This window comes from Ostrea edulis, chromosome 4 (genome assembly GCF_947568905.1).
Source record: "Ostrea edulis chromosome 4, xbOstEdul1.1, whole genome shotgun sequence".
NCBI classification, from domain to species: domain Eukaryota; kingdom Metazoa; phylum Mollusca; class Bivalvia; order Ostreida; family Ostreidae; genus Ostrea; species Ostrea edulis.
Window position 1 is genome coordinate 35,729,183 of NC_079167.1, and position 23,132 is coordinate 35,752,314.

The following is a 23,132-nucleotide window of genomic DNA, read 5'->3' on the forward strand; positions in this document are numbered from 1 at the left end:
TCATCAGTGTGTTACACGTACCTATGACCAATACATGGTACTTATTTCTATGTAAAATAAGTAAAAAATAATACATGCATGAGGCACAGCACCACAATGAATGAGGCTGCTGACATTTCTTTTAATGTAACAATATTGAATCAGCTCTTACTTGTATTTGTTGAGAGTTAATTTAGAAAGAATTATACATCATATAGTTTTCTTTAATCTCAGACTCGCTTGCAATGATCTGGACTGGATTCAAAGAATACGTATACAAAAATATATTCACACCGTGAGAAGATAGCTATGCAAGTTGTATTTATTTCTTTTTAGCTGAAACACAAATTCTACAAAACTACAAAGGCATTTACATTAATCTTGTTTGCCAACAATTCCCTATGCACATACAAAGATAAATATCAGTACAAAAGGTTAGTGCTTGACAAAATATGATAGAATTTCTGTTTCTAAAACACAGTTATGTGGTTTTAATTTCTTCAAGTGGCTGGTCACTCAATTTAAACTGACCCTTGAAATAAACAAGATCTGCATACAATATTGATTGTTTGCAGCTGGATGTAATTTTCCCCAAACCAAAAAATTCCTACACAATTTGAATCATTTAATGCATTAATATTTTGTTAATTTCTTCATTAACCTGTATATTCCTTATAAAAAAAATCCCAGAATGCTAACATAGGGATAGGGTTATAAATAGAAGTAACAAATACATGGTCAGTCTTTGATTATCTTTCTGAAATCCATACACAGGTCTGAAAGTTGACAGAAATTGGTCAATAACCATAAAATGTGTCTCCCCATTCATAACCACTGTGCTGTACTAATATTCTCCAAGTGTATATTGCTTAATAAAGAGGCTTGATCTCTCAATGTTAAGATTTTAATAATCACTGAAAACTTGCAACCTTGACCATTGAAAGACCTCATATAAACCCCAAGCAGCATTTATATCTGAGTCAGTCCCTTATCTATACCTTCCGTACCTATCATAATATTTAAATTGCCTCATAAAAATCTCGCACTTTCAAAAGTTTACAGACTCCTTTGAAATATGAATAGTTGTAATGAAATACATACAAAAACCCAATTATAGTACAGTAAATTTGATGTCCCTCTGAAAATGTTAACTTGCAAGAAATCAACTTTCACCTGGTCGTGGTTTATAACCTCTAACCTAATCAACACCGCTTTCCTTTTTTTTTTCTCTCCCTTCCTCTGACTGGTCAATACACACAGGAATGAAAAGCAGATAATTTTGCATTTGTATGAGAAATGTCACATTTTCCAAGCCCTGATATGTCTTGTGTGATTAGAGCATGGATTATGCTGTATAAAGGAAAATCACCTTTAGACGGAATAATGATTCACAATTGAAAATGTATAGAAGCCACGAGGTCATAAGGACATGGTTAGAAAAGACCTGGTGAAATGTTTAGAGTGCAAGTCCCTGCCACTAATCCCCCCAAGTACATCAATGGTATGGAATATTTAATCAGTAACTCCCCTGAGAATCCATAGGAAATGAAAGGACTACTTGTAAGGGTCCATCATCCCCGTTTCGATCCCTCTAAGACCATTACGCCTTTCTAATGCTTCTTCATGTCTCTTTGAGATAAAAAAAAAATGACGAGTTGGAGATTGTAATTCGATCCATCCAAAGCCTCAGCTGTCTTGGAAAAATATTACTCTTCTCCTCATAATTTTCACTCTGCATTCAAATTGAGCTTCTAATTGTGCAGATTTTACTACTGTCAAGTGATAACCATGGATACTCACTAACGCAGCGACTCAAGTAATTTCCTTCATCAGAAGTGAACCAAAAGTTATCCTTTTCACAAGCTTTCAACCAAACATGAGTCACAGCAAAAGTTGCAGATATTGGAATATGCAAATGAGCAATTATATGGCCATAAAACTTTCTATATCAGGCCAATTTTCTGTTATTCATTTTGTAAATGGGCAAAAACACTGTAATTAACAGCTTCCAAAAAAACCTGTCATCATCTCCAATTTTTGATGTTGTATATATCGTACTTTACTACATTGCTATGCCATCCATATAAGGTTAAACCAAAATAATGTATTTTAAAAAAATTGTATCATGCAGAATAAATAGAAAGTTTAATGCCATGAAATTCAGGATAATTTGTTTCAATCATGAAATAAAGTTCTACACATTCATTTTAACAAACTTTTAAATCACGAGATATGTGGGGGCAACAAGAATGCCCATAACTATGACAAAAGTTGTTCAACCAGCCTCATTCTGCATATGTACTTGATCTTCATATTCTCATGATGTTAATATCTCGAATTCCAATTCAAAATGTCTGTTTGTGGCTGAGATAATGAACAGAAACGATGAATTGTTTGAAATTTACTAAGTCCAAGGGAAACAACTCCGTCTAACATTATTCAACCAGAACCAAATTCCAATTTCCCAAAAACTTGATCTGGATATTCTAATGATGTATCCATATACCACATTTCAGTTAAACATGTGTACTCGTAGAAGTTGAGATATTGAATGAAAACTAAATTATGAGAGAAAAGGGCAACACTATGCATGTGCCCCTGCCATTTCAAGGTGAAAGAGTGGGTGGTTGGCATGAAAAAAATACCATAATTCAAATGAATATCCACTACTTAAAATGAAGAGAAAATTTATAACATTTAACGTACCCCTTAAAAACTTATGTTTGAAATAAGTTTCCCCACCCAAATTTTAATGGACTATTGCTATATTACATGCAGATTAACATTTTTTTTGGTGAACAACGACAATTTTTATGCTCTATCAACAAATCTGATAATCAAAAGAAATAATAATCGAATACAGTGAAAATATAACGTTTCCACTTTGTGTGGTTATCATCTGAAAACCAGCTTCCGTATTCTCTCAAGCAAATCACTTCATTTTCTGAGCATCTCAAGTGCACACACGTCACAGGCATTCACATATAATTACATGTACGAGGATGTTTATAGCACTCTATTATTTTGAAGGTTTCATGAAAAATAAAACAATATCCTGGTATTTACTGATTCCTACATTGTCACATGTCCATTAATTTGTTATCCTTTTAACTGTGGTTTTCATAATTTTTATATTTGAAAGGTATATTGGTACGCTCGACATGTTGTCTTGGTTTAAAGGAAGACTGGAGTTAAGATGTTGTAACATGACAAGAATATATACCACAAATCAAAAGAAATTTTATTTTCCCTCTGGTCTTTTGATCAGATCAGACTTGATGCAGTCCATCATACAGTGCGTCTGATCTGTTTCGAACAAGCATTGTGTTACATACGAGGTTCAAGCTAAAACCTGCTCAAAACCATTGTTCACCCAAAAATACCATCTTTACATCAAATTAATTCTACAATGTCACATATTTAAAACTTCTTACCAATTTACCTGCAATACACAGAAATATTTTGACTGAATAGTGAGATTTTCCGGTCCCTGCCTTCTGTGAAGAGTCGTGATGTGTATTGACATAACTTGAAGATTCTTTGTTCCTTGATCAGAACATGATGAAACAGAGAAACATTTTTTACCTGATACTCAGAAACTATTAAGACTTATCCGAAACTGAAGTTAATAAGGAGGATATTTTCAGTCAATTCAAACCTACTTTCATTTATGTTGGGTGGTACAGTTGTATTTAACAATTCTACAGTTTAAAAAGATGTTTGCTCCAAGTTAATGAGATTGGTATTATGGCACCTCCTGCAACATCTGATATCATCCCCTGACAACATCTATTGGCTTGTGATGTATTATCATTTCACTAGCTGACAATGTTTTCTAAAGCATCAAGGTTCTATCCCTCCCTGCTTAAAAGATGGATATCCGAGTTTTGCTTGCTACATTTTTCTGGCTCTTAGTTACAATATTTTCTGGCTATTTTGTAAAAAAAAAAAAAAAAGAAAGGCAAAATATATAAAAATTCAAATCCAATAGCAGTACATGAACTAAAAATATAATAAAAAAGTTTTGTTTCCATTCCATTGAAAATATCATAGCTCCTGAGACTGTCCGAGAGAAAAAAAACCTATGAAACTTTGAGACATGCGTAAACTTTATTACTCTCAAAGCGGCAAACAGTCAAGAAAAAAGTGTATTCACCTTGAAAGATGACCGATAAAGTATCCGTTACAGGGCATTATACCCCTACCCCTTGCTCACCTGGATTTTACAAAACACCTTCATATTTTTTATGAATTAAACCCTGATAACACTGATAAAGGACACAAGGCCTTTAATTGGCCAATGAGAATGGATAGTTGTCACCAGGAGCCCCCTAGCAGCTGATGCTCCGTTATGGAAGCAGACATTACTGTAACCTACTGAAGCATCTTATTTCACACATACAAAAGGATACCATGTATTCTGGATACACAATTTAAGGATATCATTTTTCAATCTTGAATGAACTTGTGCTATCATGGTAACTTTATTAAACTGTATCACAAACCCAAGGCAAACAATATTAAGAGAAATAGTCAATCTTCTGTAGCTAGAGACCTCCCAGAATGGTCTTCATCCAACTCTTATTGATTATCTATAAATTACTTCTCTAACATCAACAACTTAATGTCTGTTCTAGTTCATTATTACTCAATATTCCATTCCTCCAATGTTACAGGAATTACCAGGGGTTATGCAAGAGACCCTAAAGCTGGCAGAAATCATGGAATTACCTGAAAGTAGCAAGATAATTGACCAAACCCTGGGCATATGTGAGCTTAGGCTGTACCATATACAGAGAGCCAGGAGCAAATATTACAGCAGGCAAAATGACTGGTACTACATAATACTACATGAAACAAATACATCAATTCCATTCCATTTCTATTAATTGCACAAAGCAGGATCTCATTACTACCAAGGAAATACATGTACTATTATTACCCAAGTGCATGTCCCCATTTCATTCATTGGTAAATGTTGTTGAGTGCAAATATTTCTAAGATATTTGAAGAGAAGAGTTAAAAAATTGAAAAGCTGATACCCGATTTATGACCTTTTTGGAAGTTTATCAAAAAATTTAACTAAATCACTTTGAACTTCCCAGTGCGACATAGATTTAAATAGCTCTAAATGCACTATAATAATGAAAATCTGACACTTGCATGTTCAATATCATAAAAAGAGGATGACATGGCCCTTCACAGTTTTGCTGAGATTTAATGACCTTAACTTATAAACCATCAGATTAAAACATCTTGAGTAGGTGGAACTGATTATTGGGGTTGTATTCCTCATTATCCTGGCTTTTAATTGCCCCTATCCCTGTCCATAATATTCCTCATAATAGCTTTTAATTGTAATCTGTTGTTCCTTTCATCTAGACAGTGTAGATGAAAAGCTTAGAACTAAAACAGTAATCACTTTATTGTAAATCATATACCCAGTGTATGTTAATCATCTTAGAACAAGTTCCATTTCCATGACGATGGAAAGCATACAATAGAATTCTAAACTAGCAATTTTTATGTCATATCTTAGCAACTTTCTGTCAGACAAGAAAACCGACACAGTGATACCAGGCCAAGTTGTTTGGTTAAGGGAATAATGTGCTATTTTGACTTGATGGCCCAAGATTATATAGGTGTTTTGTTTCACCTTCCTTGCACCAAAGTTTGCAACTTGGAACAATTTTGATGTGAGAATGTCATATGATCTAAGGGTCACCTGTGACCGTAAATTTTGATTTTTGACCTTAAATTGTGTAATTTTCCCCTCTAATACCAGTCTACCAGTGTCATAAATGAAACTATTGGATATGTCAATTCTTCAATTCTTTGAGCCAACCGACTCATCAGAGTAACAATTAAACACAATAAAAAGAATTTTCATTCATTGAGCTAAAAAGACAAGTAAAATTTTTTAAAAATAGCAATGAAATGACTGATGCAAACTGAATGAAGTTTATTATTTGCATGTATACTTGTTTACTTTGAATGGCTAAACTAGACAAGATGTGAGTGGACCCTGTTACAAAGTAAGTAATGAAGTCCTCTAAGATCGTGATATAAAATGCAAGAACCTGTGAAGTTGTAAAATGAAGAGATTCAATATTAGATGATTCCCTAACATGTGTTATGCAAAATCAGTGAGAAAAATTGGAGATCTACTGTAGTCCATTCTAATGTTACAATTTATTAAATCTGTGTAGACAAAGAGTTTTCAAATTCGTGTGGAAAATCCAAATGAAAAGTCATCTTACTCGAAATGGTCAGAAAATGAACAGCCATCAAGAAATCCTGTTATTAATAATTGTTTGAAATCAAACTCCAAGTATCACCTTAGAATGTAGCACGTTTTCCTTGTGTGTGCAAGCTAAACATAACAAAAGGGGTACAACTCATACAATGCATATTAATTGGTGAGAAAGCTAGTGCTAAAAGAAACAGTAAACAAATGGTATAAGCATGCCCTCAGCCTTCAAGGCACCGAGCATTAATTGATCCTTAAATAAACTAAAATGATAATAGCATCTTGAAAAACAGAATCAGTGGTGCAAAAAACCAAACATCTGATTCATTGTTACCAAGCAAATTTTGGCTATTTAATTCAGACAATAATCTGAGAAAGAGTCAGGGGAAACAGTTTGCCGACTTTTTGAGGTTTTTGTTCCCTTTTAGCACGTAACATTATATAGGTATACATTGGAGCATTAATAGGCGACAATTGTTCCTTAAAGCGTGTATATTGACTGTAGGATGTTTGGTTGTGGGTCAGACAGAAGGCGAGATATTTTATCCACACTCCCTCTGTTGACAGTTCTACCACTGAGCCAACAGGCCAAGTGAATAATGTTTCCCAACCCTTTTTTCATCTACTCTATCAAAGAAACTTATTCATCTGAACCAAATGCATACACAGTAGGCAGTGACATTATTTAGTCAAGGTCACTTTCAAACACTGAAATGTCTGTCATGCAACCAGCAGCATGTTGGATAGCCTTGGTCACACAGTCATTTGACCCCTGCCTGGAGTGAGAGAGACAACAGTACATGTAGGTGGCCTAGACCTTTTAACATTGTACATGTAACTCTGATATAATGGAACAGCACCTGCTTCCAAAATTTTGCAATTTGGTCTGATGTGTGACAAAATTTCATGGTAGTTTTTGCAGTTGCCCTGCCCTGGGCAGTAAATGGCACTTAGACTTTTGGACTACACATTCCAAAAGCGTGTCTAACACCAAGTCCCACTACACAATTCCCTCACACCTGCCCCATCTGTTCTTGGTATACATTATCAATAAAACATACATGTGACAGTGATTGGGCAATTTTGGCTCTCTGATTTCACCTGCCCTATCCATCTCTCAAGAAAACTTCTTTGATATGGCCTACAAGGACTTTCACCAAACAGATTTAATCAGGTTTAAGGCCTTATGTTGGGGGTATTTATCAACTAAGGGGGTTAACTGTGACAGACCAGGGGGTAAAAGGGATTTGATTTGTCATTGTAAGTGCTTCTTTTCAAAGACTATTCAGTGAGAATATTGTCAACTTTTAAAGATCTCCTACACAGTTCATATTTGATTTTTCTTACTTTTACTTGGAGAAAAACTTATTTTTTTCATTGATGTTCCTCATTTAGAGCTCACTCTTGGCAGTGAGTCACCAAGATATCATGACCGCAACTGTCTGTAGTACCTTCATTAATAATCTAAACTTTTGTACAAGAGACTAAAACCTTATAGCTAATAATCTGCCTGTATGTAAGTGCATTAATCCCCAGTATTATCTCATTCTTTGCTTTCTTTCAGTCAGTATCCATTCTCACTATATGCCTCAGAAAAATGGAATTGATTTCCCAGGAAATGCCTAGATGCTAAGATATTTCATATATCACCTAGGATAAAAATGTCAAAAGATGGCAATTTTCTCTGGAATCGGGCATCTTTTTCCTGTATCACTGCGTATCAAACAGTATGTTTCTTCTGATGCAAGAAGAAATGACACAATAGATGGAAATTTTCCCTCCAAGGAACACCCAATTCTTAATTCACTCCAGTTGTTGGATAGGTGACCTTGAAGGCTGTCTCCAGCCATCAAAGTCCAGTAAGAGAAAATTCTTGTCTTATCAAGAATGATACAAATCATAAATAATTCCTGTGCCTCAATAATCTTTTCATGTAATCAATATTGCTTTACATGTACCTATCAATTTACACATTTTCTTGAAAGATAAATAAAGATATTAAATGATTATCTTTCCTCCCTGAAGCCACATTTTAATGCACACATTAATACCTCCAGACATTATTTTGGATTACACAGTATTTGATACAATGCTTTACTACTAAAAATAGTACGTTTGTCTATGTCCCTTCGACAATTTTTCACTCATATTGAGGCGTCACCAGTTTTAGTGTAGTACCACAAATTTAGACCGATGCTATATAAAGCTGATGTACCTGCATTTTGTTACCTTTAACAATTTTTTTAATGAGTAAAATGTTGACAATTAATTGGGAAATAAGGCACACATATCACATGATGGCATCAGGAGGAAAAAGAAATAAACCTCTACGGGGAATAGAATTAATACCTTACAGAATATTAATAAGCAAGGAAGATCAATTCTCCTGTAGCACAAAATTTGTTTTGTTGATAGTTGATCAACATTCAGAGAAAAAAAAAGCATCAAAAATCTTTGAGTTCACACATCATCAAATTTTAAAAACAGATATTTTTGTAAATAAAGCCCTTTTTATTGAGGTACACAGTATTTTGTCTACAATAGCTCATGCACTATCTAACAGGATTCAATAACAGGCCAATCTGCAACCTTCAAGTTCAGATTTGTTCTTTTTGTTACTTAAGAGTAATGTAAAGCAACACCTTACGGTTAAAAATAAATATTAAACCTTTAATAAAAAGATAGCCTTTCCTAGTATCAAATCACTGTCTTTATCATTCTCCTACTTTAATTTTTCCTTAATCTCCACCACAATCTCCTCATTAATTCTGTATAATCTGTGTATGGCTTTTTTAAAGAGAATAAACAAATCTAATTCTATTGACAAAATGCCTCAAAGAAAAATAATAGCAAAGTTTATATCCATGCAGCAAACTCTTATATCAAGGATGTCTGAACCTCCTGAAATGATATATACAATGTAGATCTACTATGTTGTACTGCCGTCAAAAATTTGACTTTTTTCCTGCACAGACATAAATAATGTAATTGCTAGATGAATAAACTAAGAACACCTTATTACCATGAATCTAACAATTTCAGAACAAAAATTGGCCTCATTAAGCATTTGTTAATGTGCAAAGCTTTTACAATGAATTTTTATGTGGTAAAAAAGATTTTAGGATAGCTTTCTGAAACGTGTTGCTGAAGATCGACTTGGCAAATATCAACTTTAATGCCCTGATGTTGTAGTATTTTTGCTGCAGTCGTTGATTCATTAATTAGAAATTGATAATTTCATGCAGTAATAAAAACACAGCATTATAAATACTGCATTCTTCCCTATATAAGTACCCCCATTTCTCTTAGCTCACTGGGTGGTATGATTACAGTAAAACTCTACAAACTCCTTTCTGACCCATATGCTATCTCCATACACTACTGGTAACAATGTACAATCACTGAAATTAAATACTATCCCTAAGCTTGATACACAGCAATTCTAATGACTCTTGGGTGATATTTTCCTTCTTCAAGGAGTTCCCTGAAAAGGTGATATCAACAAAGATTTAATACCAATATTGATGAAAAGTAGGAGTGATGACAAACTGTTCAGAAATTTTTGTGCTATCCACACATAAAAGAATGGATAATCTTCAACTGTTCAGTATAGTGATTTGCTGCAATAAACTCGAGCTTCCCAGGAGCCTGAATAGCTTACCTGGATTGACTTTCCAGGTAGTGACAAGTAAAAATTGAATCACTGGTTCAGGGCTTCAGGTGTTTGCTTTGGAACTGGGTAGGTCAGGTCCGATTCTCAGTCCTGATACTGTGTCAAACTGAAATCTGTTAACATAAGTAGTGGCTGTTCCTTTACTAAGCACCCAGCTTTAGAAGTGAAAATATGGGTCTTTTAAATATAACTTTCAAAACAGAGATCCTGTGTCACGGTATGCATTGGTGCGGATATGGAAACCCTCACTGCTACAACCCTGACAGTCATTCATAGGTCATAATTTGTGGCCATTCACCTATAGTTGGTGATGTTTCTACATGTGCACAATTCTCAAATGAGACATAAAACAATATACAATCAAACAATTTAATCAGTCAGACATTCAAATCACAAGGGTTGGTACTTTTCAATGAGATTATTTGATAATATTTTAAAGCAAGTACTGTTCAAGAGTTTGATATTGATGTCAAGTAATATAGTATATGATTATTATACAAGTCATGTCCCCTACAGGCCCAAAGTCAAGTTGTTTGTGTAAATATTCTATTTGGCACAAAGCCCCAACAAGAGGCCCATGGGCCACATTGCTCACCTGAGTCACCTTGGCCTGCATATTTAAAGATTTTCCCTATATATCTGCATGTAAAACTTTAATCCCTATTCTGTCCCCAACCTACCCTCGGGGGCCATATGATTTTTACAAACTTGAATCTGCATTATGTCAGGAATAAGCTTTCAAGTAAATCTAAACTTCTTTGGCCCAATGGTTCTTAAGAAGAAGAATTTTAAAGATTTTCTCTATACATACATGCATATTTGTATGCAAAACTTTGATCCTCTATTATGGCCTCATCCTAACCCCGGGGGCCATGATTTTAACAAACTTAAATCTGCACTATGTCAGGAAGCTTTTATGTAAAATTGTAATATCTGGAATCATGTATGTCTATCTTTCTAATCACCCACATTGCTCTTTATTCCTCATCACATATAGAATAGAATTTTCCTTCTTTTTTACGAGTCCCGTAGGGATCTGAGTTAGAGTAGGTCCTCAGTTCCCCTTGCTTGTCGTAAGAGGCGACTATATGGGGCGGTCCTTTGGATGAGACCGCAGAAACCGAGGTCCCGTGTCACAGCAGGTGTAGCACGATAAAGATCCCTCCCTGCTCAAACCGTAAGCGCCGAGTATAGGCCTAAATTTTGTAGCCCTTCACCGGTAATGGTGACATCTCCATACGATTGAAAAATTCTCAAGAGGAACGTAAAACAATATAAAATCAATCTTTTTTTCAACAACAAGAAAAAAATAAGAAGAAAATTCACAATGTGAGTATCCTTATTTAATTTTACTTTTTTAAAAAACAACAATATTTCAATGTAATTTGTAAAGTTCCAATGACAAGGTAACAGCTGCTAAACTAACTTCTTTTTCTTCCTTATGATAATCTTGCTAATCTTTATGTATGCCAGCTTTTATGGGAATCCATCAAATGACATAAGAGATATTTCAAAGACAAAGTATGTGTTTCTAGAATAAGGAATTTTTTCTTGGCACAGAAACGTACGACCCGCTGATATCAAACTTAGCTGAAAAGTACAGTCTGATCAATCTAGTAAAGTGTGTGGAATCAGACTATAATTTACTGTAAACAATCATTGACAAAACATATTTGGCTAGTAAGAAGAATGCTTATAACACTGATCCCGACTGTAAACCAATACCTCTCTCCAGTGCAATGCTTTGCTTTTCTTTCTATGTAACCAATTTGAAATTGAGCAGGTCCATGCCATTGTAGACATAATATTTACGCAGACAAGTATGTGTGACCCAAGTATATAAATATGACCATTCTTATAGCCAAAACACGTACAGGGAAACATGGTCAAGAACTTAAATGAATGCTTTTGATTTGGGAATTTCTTGAATTACTTTAAGACCCAGATGACTCCTGAACTTAGGAAAGAATACAACAAATCTAAAAATAACCTTCTGATATCAAGAAATTGACCTGGTCAGTGTCCCACATAAAATCTTCCAATAAGTGACCCAGACCTTTCAGTTTAAAGTGAAGAGGGGATTTCTACTTGTTTCTAACTAGCCAGAAACTTTTCCATGTTATCTTGACTGGAGAATTTTCTGTTTGGTCAGTCTGTGACGAGAAAGGGTAATTGCAGGTCACCTCAGCCCCCTCTTTGTATGCTGTCATGACCCTCAAATCAAACAATAATACCCAGATCCCAATTACAGCCCCAGACTCTAGAAGTATTTACCAACTGTTCGATTTGTCACTTTGTGTATCGGACAATACAAACATGGGAAAACACACCTTTCTGCCTCTCACGAATCAAACAATCTCTATCTAAAAATTTTCAAGAAACTTCAAACTTCAGAGTGAAAAAAGTTCAGATTTCAAATGAGAACCAATGTACCACTTAATCAAATCCTAGATAATGATATTTATTTAATAAAGGTCATACAATGACCATTGATTTCCAATTTAATAACTAAAATATTGTAGCAGCAACCAAATGAAAGGCCTAATGCAATACACAGGGAGTCAAAGGGCAATAGTGTTTCTGCAGGTTTCTTAGTGTTTCTGCAGGCTTCTTAGTGTTTCTGCAGGCTTCTTGTTGCAACTTTTAACTTGTAATCATATGCCAGACAATTCAAGTCCAAAGGTTCACATCATTCACAAATGGTGAACTTGTGGATAAACTGTGATGACATCCCTTAGTCTGAATAATTCTGTACTTCGTCAGCAAAAAGCATACTGGTCACCGATATAACAGTCAGGAGGACAGGGATCAGACAATGAGGGCCTGGTCACTGATATAACCAGAGTCAGGAGGAGGACGGGGATCAGACCAGTCCTTTATGCTGTTTGTTTACACTCCCCATATGAAATATGATAGCTTTGTGAGTACTCACCAGTTACTAAATAATCCTGCTTCACTTATCCGTCATCCATTATAGTCAATTGAATCTCCTTTCTGCAATAAAAGATACAAAACGATGTACTATTTAATTCACAACAAATATCACACCCAAATTATCATACGCAAGTAATTAATATTTGTGTTAATTTACACAAGAGGTCATCCTTAGGTCATGGAAACTATTCATTTCACTTTTCATTGTCAATGCTCAATAATATTTGAGATTCAGAAATATTTGAGATTCAGAAACAAATTTCTTGTCATTATATTTGAGACCGAATAACCATGAACTTTTGACCTAAAAATCTAGGGTCATCCTTTGGTTTGAGCGACTGTTTCATAAATAAAACTTGTATACATTTGAAACATCATTGTGATTCCACTTCTTACAGTATAGGACCCTGTGACCTTGGCCTTTACACAGAAAAACAATAGAGCATCAGTCATGGAAACTTTTCCTGTGAAGTTCCATATTGCAGTATTTGAAATGTTATTCAAAACCATTTCTTACAATATGTGACCTAAAAACCATTTTAACCTTGGGGATTCGAACTAAAAAAAATAATGTAAAAAGTAATTCTGTAGTCATACAGATTCTTCAGGTAAATTTTCATTGCTAAAATTTGAGAAATTTGGAAACCATCTTGTTACAGAGAGACAGACAGACATAATTTAACTAGGTATCTCCTGCTTTAGCTGGGAATAGAAACTGAAGTTGATATACTAAAAGTTAACACTATTTTAAGGTTAAATTAATCTAATTGTTACCGGTAATCTACCAAAAAGTAATAATGAAAAATGAACTGGGCCAAAAAAGATTGATCATCAAACCTATTGTGCTTCAAATCTTATACGAGTCTACATGTGTTATGGCTTCAAAGCAATGCTAATATAGATTTGGATTTCAAATACTCTAAATCAATAACCAGTGACATATTTTGGGTATATGTCTGTTGATTTAAAGATTAAAATTACTGACAATACCAAACAATGATACATCTAAACAATTTGCAACAAAACTAGCTTTCAACTGATATAGCTGGGACAGATATAGAAATGTTTAATAATTGAAAAGCAAAAAAATTATCAATGTCTCATAAAAAATTATAATTCATTACTAAAATGGCAGGGGAATTATTCAGTATGTGAGATTTATTTTGATGATGTGCTTTTGAGATTGGTAACATCAAAGAGTCAAGTACCCGGCATACTTATTGAATATGCATTAAAAAAAAAAAACAATTTTCATTTTATCAGATCCTGGAAAAACAAAATTATTTCTTGTGAGATAAAAAAAAATTGTCCCCAAGAGGATAAGCTCACATCAATACTTCCTGGAAATGAAACCGAGCATTCCCTGCTGTATCTGTGTAATTCATGTATGTCTGAACCCGAGGCCGAGTGATGAACACCAGTCCAAGTATAGAATACCATATCATAACAAATGAAGCCATAAAATGACCCCAGTCTACATAACTATAATCTGAAATTGGATACTGTTTTAAAATATTACATGAAAAACACAAAACACTGAGTGGGTAAGGATATATACGTGATCGATTACCCACCTGCATGCAATGGTGACACACTATATGCTACAAAGCTGATTATCAATCTCCAGGTAATGATGTTTGCTTCACATGTAGTCAAATCATATTCAACATTAAAGAATAACCAATATTTATTCCCAGAGACTAATTAGAATGTGCATCCCTTTATACATCGCTGACTTCTGTGTATATTATTGCCCACATATAAGATGTTTTAAAGTCAAAGTTTACTTAGCTGAGTAAATGTATATGGCCATTTTTAATGAATACCTCTCCTGCTTACCCAATTTCATCCACCTGAATATGTACCACAATCCTTCAATATATATCATAGTGACCAATTCTTTTTAAGGATGTTTTCCAGGTTAAATATGGTATGCTTACACACTGAAATAATATTCTGCGTTGTACTGCAAGTTTTTTGTTTGTTTGTTGGGATGCATTTATACAGTGGTGCCAGTAAACCTAAAAGTGATGACAAACATCCCAATGTCCTTGAACAGGAAAATCCATTGATGTTTTAACACATCATGTGTTATAGCATCATCTACGCATACTTTGATCTACTACTGAACTTTTATGTCCTTGAGATCAAAGATTGCGGACATGCTGTTTTTGGTTTGTATAATTTTTGAATTACAATAGAGAGTTTATGCTTAGTGAACAAAAAATTAAATGTCAAGGCTATATGGCATGTTGTTATGTCATAACATGTCAAGGTGAAAAATCAATATATACACCCAGGGGTGCATGAGCCGAGTTGCATGAGATACATTGTAAAGTCAGGAATGATGTGGCATATCATGTTTTTATCCAAATTTGTAAATTTTTTGCCTTTATGGCATATATACTTATTGTATATCATCATATCTTTTATAATTAAATCAATTCGTACTGATTTGAGAAACTATTTCTGGGTGTATTGAGCCACCTTAAAAGATACACCAATCAAGTGATGATCAAAACTATGGTCATAGGAGACAGGTTATAGTAGTAGATTTCCCCATGAATATCAACTTGCTTCGTAACACTGACTCTACATTAAAATATCAAACAATATTAACATTAAGAAATCAAAACACATTACCAGCATCATCAAATAGACGAAAATGGAAAATTGGATATAATCTGACTTGTAGGCAAAACTTGAAAATTGAAATTGAAAAGATAGTTATCAAGAAGAAGTTAAAAATGTTCAATTGATGACACGCAACGGATGGATGCAGACCAATAGCCAAAGAACAAAAAAAAAAAAAAAAAACACCAAAAATACACACACACAAAAACAAACAACAAAAACAAAACAAACTAAAATTAGCAACATATTAGTCTTTTATAGTTTTTAATTCGTCTTATAAACTGATTTTATTTTTCCAAATAGTGCATGCATACACAATGGCATAGGCTGGGGCATAAAAATAAGATTTCCCCTACATTTATTATTAGACTATAATATGAGCTCTCGGTTTCAATTAGTGTTCCATCTGATTAGGGCATTGATTTAGATTTTCAATCAATGCTAAACTAAACTTTAAATCTAGATTCAACATATAATATTTTTTTGGTTTGTCCAAAAGAAATCTGACTTCACTAAATTAGACCAATAGTGAAGGAAATTTTGGGGAACTTATGAGGCATCATCGTGATGGCAAGCATCACAGAAAGGGCCAGCGCTTTGTGGCAATGAAGTTGCGAATATCATGGTCCATAACTCTTTCAAAAATGGGTAAAAAACAAACAAACTAAATCTTGATTTGTAACTCATTGATATAGTGTAATTAGTTTTAGTGATTAGTTTAATTCAGTGGCTCCAAGGATAGCCAAGAACAGTCTGTAAAACAGCCAATCAGCACGGACCGACACGTGCACAGGCTGATCGTTTTCTGTACTGTTTTCACTGTACAGAGTTGAAAGTGGGAAAGAGAAAAATTTAGTTGTTTATATCTGTGAACCCAATGTACCGTATTAAATATCTAGTCTCCTCTATTTTCCTGATCAATAAAACTGCACTGACCAACTTATATACAAGCAGAACTTGTTGACAAACACTGCAGTAACTGTACAATGCTGGAGAGCCTTCCGTCTGCACTTGTATGGCTCTGAATCTATTAAGTAATCTTGGAAATGAGTAAAGCTTGATCCTGTAAAACAGATAACCATCACAAATGGAAGCAAGTGAAGCATTTCATTCCACTCTGCAAACCAAATGGCACTTCCACACCAGGCTAGTGTTAGATAAACAATTATGTACCATGCGTGATAGTACTAATGCTGCACAGTTAGTGAGGAAAACATGGGGGCATAAAAACAATGAGCGACATCAAATTTGCTAGAACTAAAAGCCTTTTGAGATACTTTTTCAGTGAGTAATATTTGATTTGAAATGGAGATAAGAAAATTGAGATGAAGGAAATATTTTCATAGAATATTCAATATAGAGTCATATCAATAGATTTGACGACTCATACTTGACAAATGACATCACCCTTATCTGGTGATCTGATTTCTAACGAATACTCATTTTCTGTTCTAATCAATAGACACGCTTCACTGACCATAAGAATACAGATGATGCTCAATTTGAAACAATTTCATCTCATTACATTAAAAGATAAATACAACTTTTTTACCACTGAGAATAACGATTCAAGACTACACAATGATCAGAAATAAAAGTTCCCATAGAAGTCCTTAGCTTACACATTTCAGACTCTGAATTAATTGTTATTGATGAAAGTTTTCTAATCATGATTAGATATTTTTTTATCCTTTTCCCTGGTGAGAGCTTTAAGCCTTGCTTAAGTGATCAAATTACAGACCCAGATGCTTCTTGCACAGTAAAAATAATAAAATTTCCCCCCATACAAATAAATTTCTATGAGCCTTCAATAGGGTTGACAATCCGTTCCTTCATAATGAGCGAGCTAAACATGACAATTTATCCATGCCATCAATACACTGGGATGTTCGACATCTCCAGTGAAATCTCCTATAACAGAACTTGGGAAATAATTGCCTTAGTCACTGGGGTAGAAAATGATAGCTTGTTGGAAGCACCAGGATCGGGAGTGAAACACTATCCGTTTCCTTGACTTCTACACATCATGCAAATCCACCATCCATCTGGATAAGAACGGGAAGTTAGCTGAAAACAGCATAATTATTTGTTCTTTTTCAAAACCAATCTTCATTTAGACAGTCCATTAGTAATTAATGGGTGCCACATAAGAGTCCATCAACATATTTCACAAATCAGATTCGATGAAGATCAAAAAGACTAGTATAGAATAAGCTTAATTAGATATCTTTTACTCAGGTCAAACAACACTCAATGCTTCATTTGTGAACACACCATTAATAACTAATGGTTATGCTTTTGACAAGGTTAGTCACAAAATATATGTTTACACACTATCTTTTTTTGTTTCAAATATCTGGACTTCATATCACTTTCACATTCTGTCATTTAGTGAACCTTTACCTTGACCTTTGACCCTTAATAAACTAAATTTTCCTTCTAATCTGTTTACATTACTTTTCACAGCTATTTACAGCGTTTAATCAATAATTTTCTTCAGCCTTCAAGTGCATCTATGTTGTTTCAGTAGAATGCCACCGCTACTGGTTTTTGTAGTAAATCAAGTCATTTTTAATCAAATTAGTCAGATCTTTTCAACTGTGTTTACAGAGTTCAGAATTCCTTTGGGAGAAGATGATCAGCAATCATATACTAATTTATCCCATCAAGACACCATGGCTTTTCATTCCTTCTTGTTTTCTGCAAGATTTACGAAAAGAACCAGTACTATACAAAGAATTCAGAGAAAAACTCCAGCTTCACAAGAACATTTACTGTTTGTGCTTTTAGAGTATCAAATATTTGGAACAATCTAAGCTCATTACTATTTGGTACAATCTGAGCTGGTTACTATTTGGAACAATCTAAGCTCATTACTATTTGGTACAATCTGAGCTAGTTACTATTTGGAACAATCTAAGCTCATTACTATTTGGAACAATCTGAGCTGATTCACTATTTGGAACAATCTGAGCTGATTACTATTTGGTACAATCTGAGCTGATTCACTATTTGGAACAATCTGAGCTGATTCACTATTTGGAACAATCTGAGCTGATTACTATTTGGTACAATCTGAGCTGATTACTATTTGGTACAATCTGAGCTGATTGCTATTTGGAACAATCTGAGCTGATTAATATTTGGCATAGTCATTGATTTAGTGTTTGTTCTGTGTTTGGTAATGGATAAATAAAGATTTTCTTGTCTTAGCACAACCCTAAATTAGTGCATTTTTTTTTATCACCATAGGAGCTAAAATATGAATCCCACTAAAATAAGTATACATACAATATTTTAGTCTCAATTTTTAAGCGATATAAATTTCAATTAAGCAAAGTATGCTCTGCTAGTTTACTCTTAAATTCTACAAAATTAATGCATTTTCAAAAACTCAATATGAATTTCTGAACCTAGGTGAACAAATGATATGTAATCATAAAATATGTGTAGTTCTGTTCTGTGAATCCAAAGGCCTTGCAAAGAATGTTTTCTTTAGGTAATATTGGGTAGCAGAAAAAATGGCTGTAAATCAGATCCAATGGTAGCCATTTTCTACCTGAATTTCAAATAAACCACCAAATAAAATTAAAAGCCATTGAAAATGTAGGTTGTTGAACATGTCACTTGCTGATATCATCCAAAAATCCCTCAATCCATAAATTAAAATGAGTAATATTTTGCCGCTTGTTGAGGTAATGTTTTAAAAATATATGAACTGTAAAACAGTTTATATAGGTAGAAACAAAAAAGCCTAAATCTAACAGAAAGAAGCAAGATATGTTTGTGAAACACTAATGTGCCCCCCCCCCTTCCTCTAGTATTGCAGCAAAGTTGATAATGGCCAAGGTAAAAGTTTTTCAAAAGTAGGTAGAATCCCTAGATCAAGATCACAATGACAAAAATTTTAACACCAAAAAAAAAAAAGAAAAGAAGGTCTTGTCACAAGGAATACACATGTGAAATATGAAAGCCATATCACCATCATTTCAAAAGTTATGGCCAAGGTTAGAGTTTTTACAGACAGACGAAAAGACCAAAACCTATATACCACAGGGCCGGGGCCAAATCTCCGATTACAGGGACATAAAAATGAAATATGACAATATGTATTTATAGAATTTAACAAATAGTTTGCACTGAACATATTTATACAAGTAGAATGTATTATAACAAGTATTTTGCAGGAGGGTGAAGGTCACATTGTACTTAAAAATCTTATTGCATCACATGTAACAACTGGGTGTATTCATGTCATCTATATTAGGACCAGAGTCACACGACAAGTACATATACGATCGAGAGTCCTTCAATTTGATTAAAGCCCTAATCAAGTGGTTTACATCTTACAAGCATGATTAAAACACAAGTGGAGTTTTATAATGCCAGTGCAATTTAAGTGCATTAACATGCTTACATCTATGTATCTCATCAATTTTAAATATTAGTTTATTCACAAACCACATGAATGTCAATTCAGAGTCCCCTTTTCATTCATTATGTCTATGTTGGATGTTTTTCCTGTGAAAGAATGTGATTTATATTTCTCTCACTGTTCTGATTTTTTTTATCTTGTGAAGTACCCATTAAGGGGTCGTTGGCACAAGGATAACATTGGACTGAACAGGATGCTATAAAAGTTAATTTGGTCACATCAGATGGAGATTAACCTACTTCAGAAAGTCTCCTAAAATATCTGGATTCAGGTAGAGCTTTACACACTGGACTATCTTATTCCAGAGTCTGACCAAATCCTTTAAAATGTGAGGAACCCAAGTGTGACATCACTTTTTCTTGCAAATCTGCACAAAATAGATCAAACATTTCTGCAGATGTTCAAACAAAAACTTTAGCATCTCTTCCAACATGTAGATTTTTCATTTATCAAACGAAACACTAATTAACCAATTCTAAAAACTGATTCCTGGGGTCTGTGTACAGTATTGATTTGAGGCAGTCAAAACCCTATCACATGAACCCTAACACAATAAAGTGAAATGAAAAAAAAAGTTTAAACAGAACAACTTTTCGAACAGATTTTACTTTCTGTCTGATAAATCCTCCAATTTGTATGTTTATAAAGAAAGCACAGACTAAGCAAACAAGCTAAGATAATGTGTTCCAATGCTGTCCACGTTTTTGTAACACAGGAGTGGGAATAATGTCATGTATACATGGGAAGGATTAACACTAGGTATTTAATGTGTATGATAGAGTCAGGGGGGTTCTTACTGTTTGCAGGGGTGTCAATGTGTCACTTGCTTCACAAAAATAATTAAGAAAGGAATGTCAATACCTTGTGTCGGTGACCTGCCAAAATAAATGCACCCTGAAAAATCATCCACATAAATCAACATGAAAAATGTGCAAAAAGGGGAATAACTCCTGATTAAAATCGATGATTGAAGTCACGTATGTCCTTCAGACAAGAAACACGAATTTATTCTCTACTTGAATATTGATAAGATATTTGGGGAAAATTTGAAATCTATGACTGTTTAGCATCTGTTAGATGGGGCTGATGGTGAAGATAACTCTATATGCGAGACAGTCACAGGCCCATTTCCCACATTCATTATTGATGAGCTGGGGTGAATAAGACAGACCATAACATCAGCTCCGAGCCAACTAACATATTACTCACATGCCTCAACAAAATGCAAAATCAATCGGTCTGATTTATCCAATGTTACTAATCACTTTAGTAATAATGTACTGTGTCGGGTCTGAGCACTGGAGTTGTGTATCAATTTATACAATAAATCTGAGGCTTGAAGAAATATATGTTGGGGTGGGGTTTTAAACAATCATCTGGGGTGTTTGCATCGAATTCCAATACTACAAAAATGTTCTATATTGCAACAAAATTTAGAATCAGGATGATAATTACCCAAAACTAATATAGCCATACACCTGGCATTTTCATTTCATAAAATTTACCTCCAACATTGACGATCAGATTCTTGTTATGGTTTCAAATATAATGTACTTAGCAAGAGTCATAACTTGCTGCACTATCATTTGATTAATCTAAAATGCAAAATGCAAAAATAAATAAAGCAATAATATTTGCAAGTACCCATTAATTTCATCCTTGATTTGTTTCACTTCACTTACACTGTGACCCCCATGGCTACCTACAATTAGGGTTGTTGAACACCTTGAATATGCCAATACCTGTCAAAACCTTCTTGTGTGTTTTTCCAATCAAGACTTACACAACAGTTCACTTTCTTCATTTACAGAAGTAGGAAGAGTTGCATAACCGTGGATTCCCCACACCTACAGCTAAACTTCCTTCAAAGGGCAAATTTTACAGTTTGATATTACACACATCAGATTGTGGTTTTAGCTAAGAGCCTAGATAAAACATGGGTAAAGAGAGCACTTTACATGATTCTAGTTGTCAGGAAATTCCCCCCAAAGACAACCTGTACCTTCAAATTCATTTCCTGTTTTTATGAAAACCTGAGGGTGTATGTATAGGGAGCTTGTATTATTTACAACACCATGAAAACCAAATCCACACAGGTTTATAAATATAATCAGTTAGGAGATAGAGTAATCAATTGGTGGAAAAGCCTTTAAAACCAAGCAGAAACTCTGCAATTAAGATGGGAGGTCCCCAAAATCTTTCTCGTAAATTTGCAAATATACATACATATTATACGAATGATGTACTTTTAATGATTTAATTCAAGTCTAACGTTTAGTGGTTTCACAAATATCTACAGAGATTTATACAAAAAAATAACAATAAAAACACAATTTATGCTGTATTAGCTATTTCAGTTCTTAATGACATCAGTCCAAAAGAGTTCTTTCTACATTCACCCCCAGATCCCTGTTATTGATGACAAGGTTATAACCCTGAAGAAATCAGCTGTTACTTTGGGGGACCTCCAAGCACCCAATGAAGAACTTGCTCTTTTGTCAAACAACAAGCAATGGCAGATGTTTCAATTCTCACAGATTTTGTTTGACCAAAAATAAGCCATTTAATTTGTGTATTGTGGTGCAATCTGAGGTTACAATATGATAAGGTACCCACATTGAATAATGTAAATGCCCCTCCCCCTTCTGCTTCCCATGTCCCTTCTGAACTTTGCGGGGAAATGCATCTGTATTGCATGGCAGAGAAAATATGTTTAATATTTCATCTGTATATTGGAGTTACAAAATAATGTGCTTTCTCATGCCCTCAGCAGATAATAGTTTTAAAATCCATTGATTTCTGATAAATTCTACAAAATTACCTGTAGGTAAGGCCATAAATGATGTCAACATTGCTGAGTGAGATTTCATCTTTTTAGGATTAAAATAGAAACACCTTTCAATTAATTAATTTGATATACCATGCCCTACTTCAAACATAAATATGATAACCAATACCTCACACAACTGAGGATTGTTACATCTCTCTATAAATAACCTGAAGCCGAATCAATTCCACACACTATACTAATGGAAGACACCAAACATGCAAAATTAGTAAAAAAAAATAATAAAATGAATAAATTAAAGCTTTTCATGTGTTTCCATTTTGATCATATCATGAGTCACTGGGGAGGAGGTTAGTCACTGGGGAGGAGGGTTTGTTACTGGGGAGGAGGTTAGTCAATGGGAGGGGGGAGGGGTCATCACTGGGGAGGAAGGGTAGTC

At 34.2% G+C, this 23,132-nt stretch overlaps 1 long non-coding RNA gene across 12 annotated transcripts in view; it reads right to left on the bottom strand.

The window, feature by feature from the left end:
• The window catches only part of LOC125668492 (uncharacterized), a 72,507-nt gene that overhangs the window by 32,390 nt on the left and 16,985 nt on the right, over positions 1-23,132 (bottom strand). For 5 of the 12 annotated variants that reach the window (XR_007367638.2, XR_007367648.2, XR_007367642.2 and 2 more), the window contains one exon: positions 12,835-12,896. This is a non-coding gene — a long non-coding RNA (uncharacterized LOC125668492). Of the gene's footprint in view, positions 1-3,421; positions 9,714-9,890; positions 10,058-12,834; positions 12,897-23,132 lie in introns of all 12 variants that reach the window. The other 7 variants (XR_007367644.2, XR_007367641.2, XR_007367649.2 and 4 more) reach the window with 4 other exon arrangements.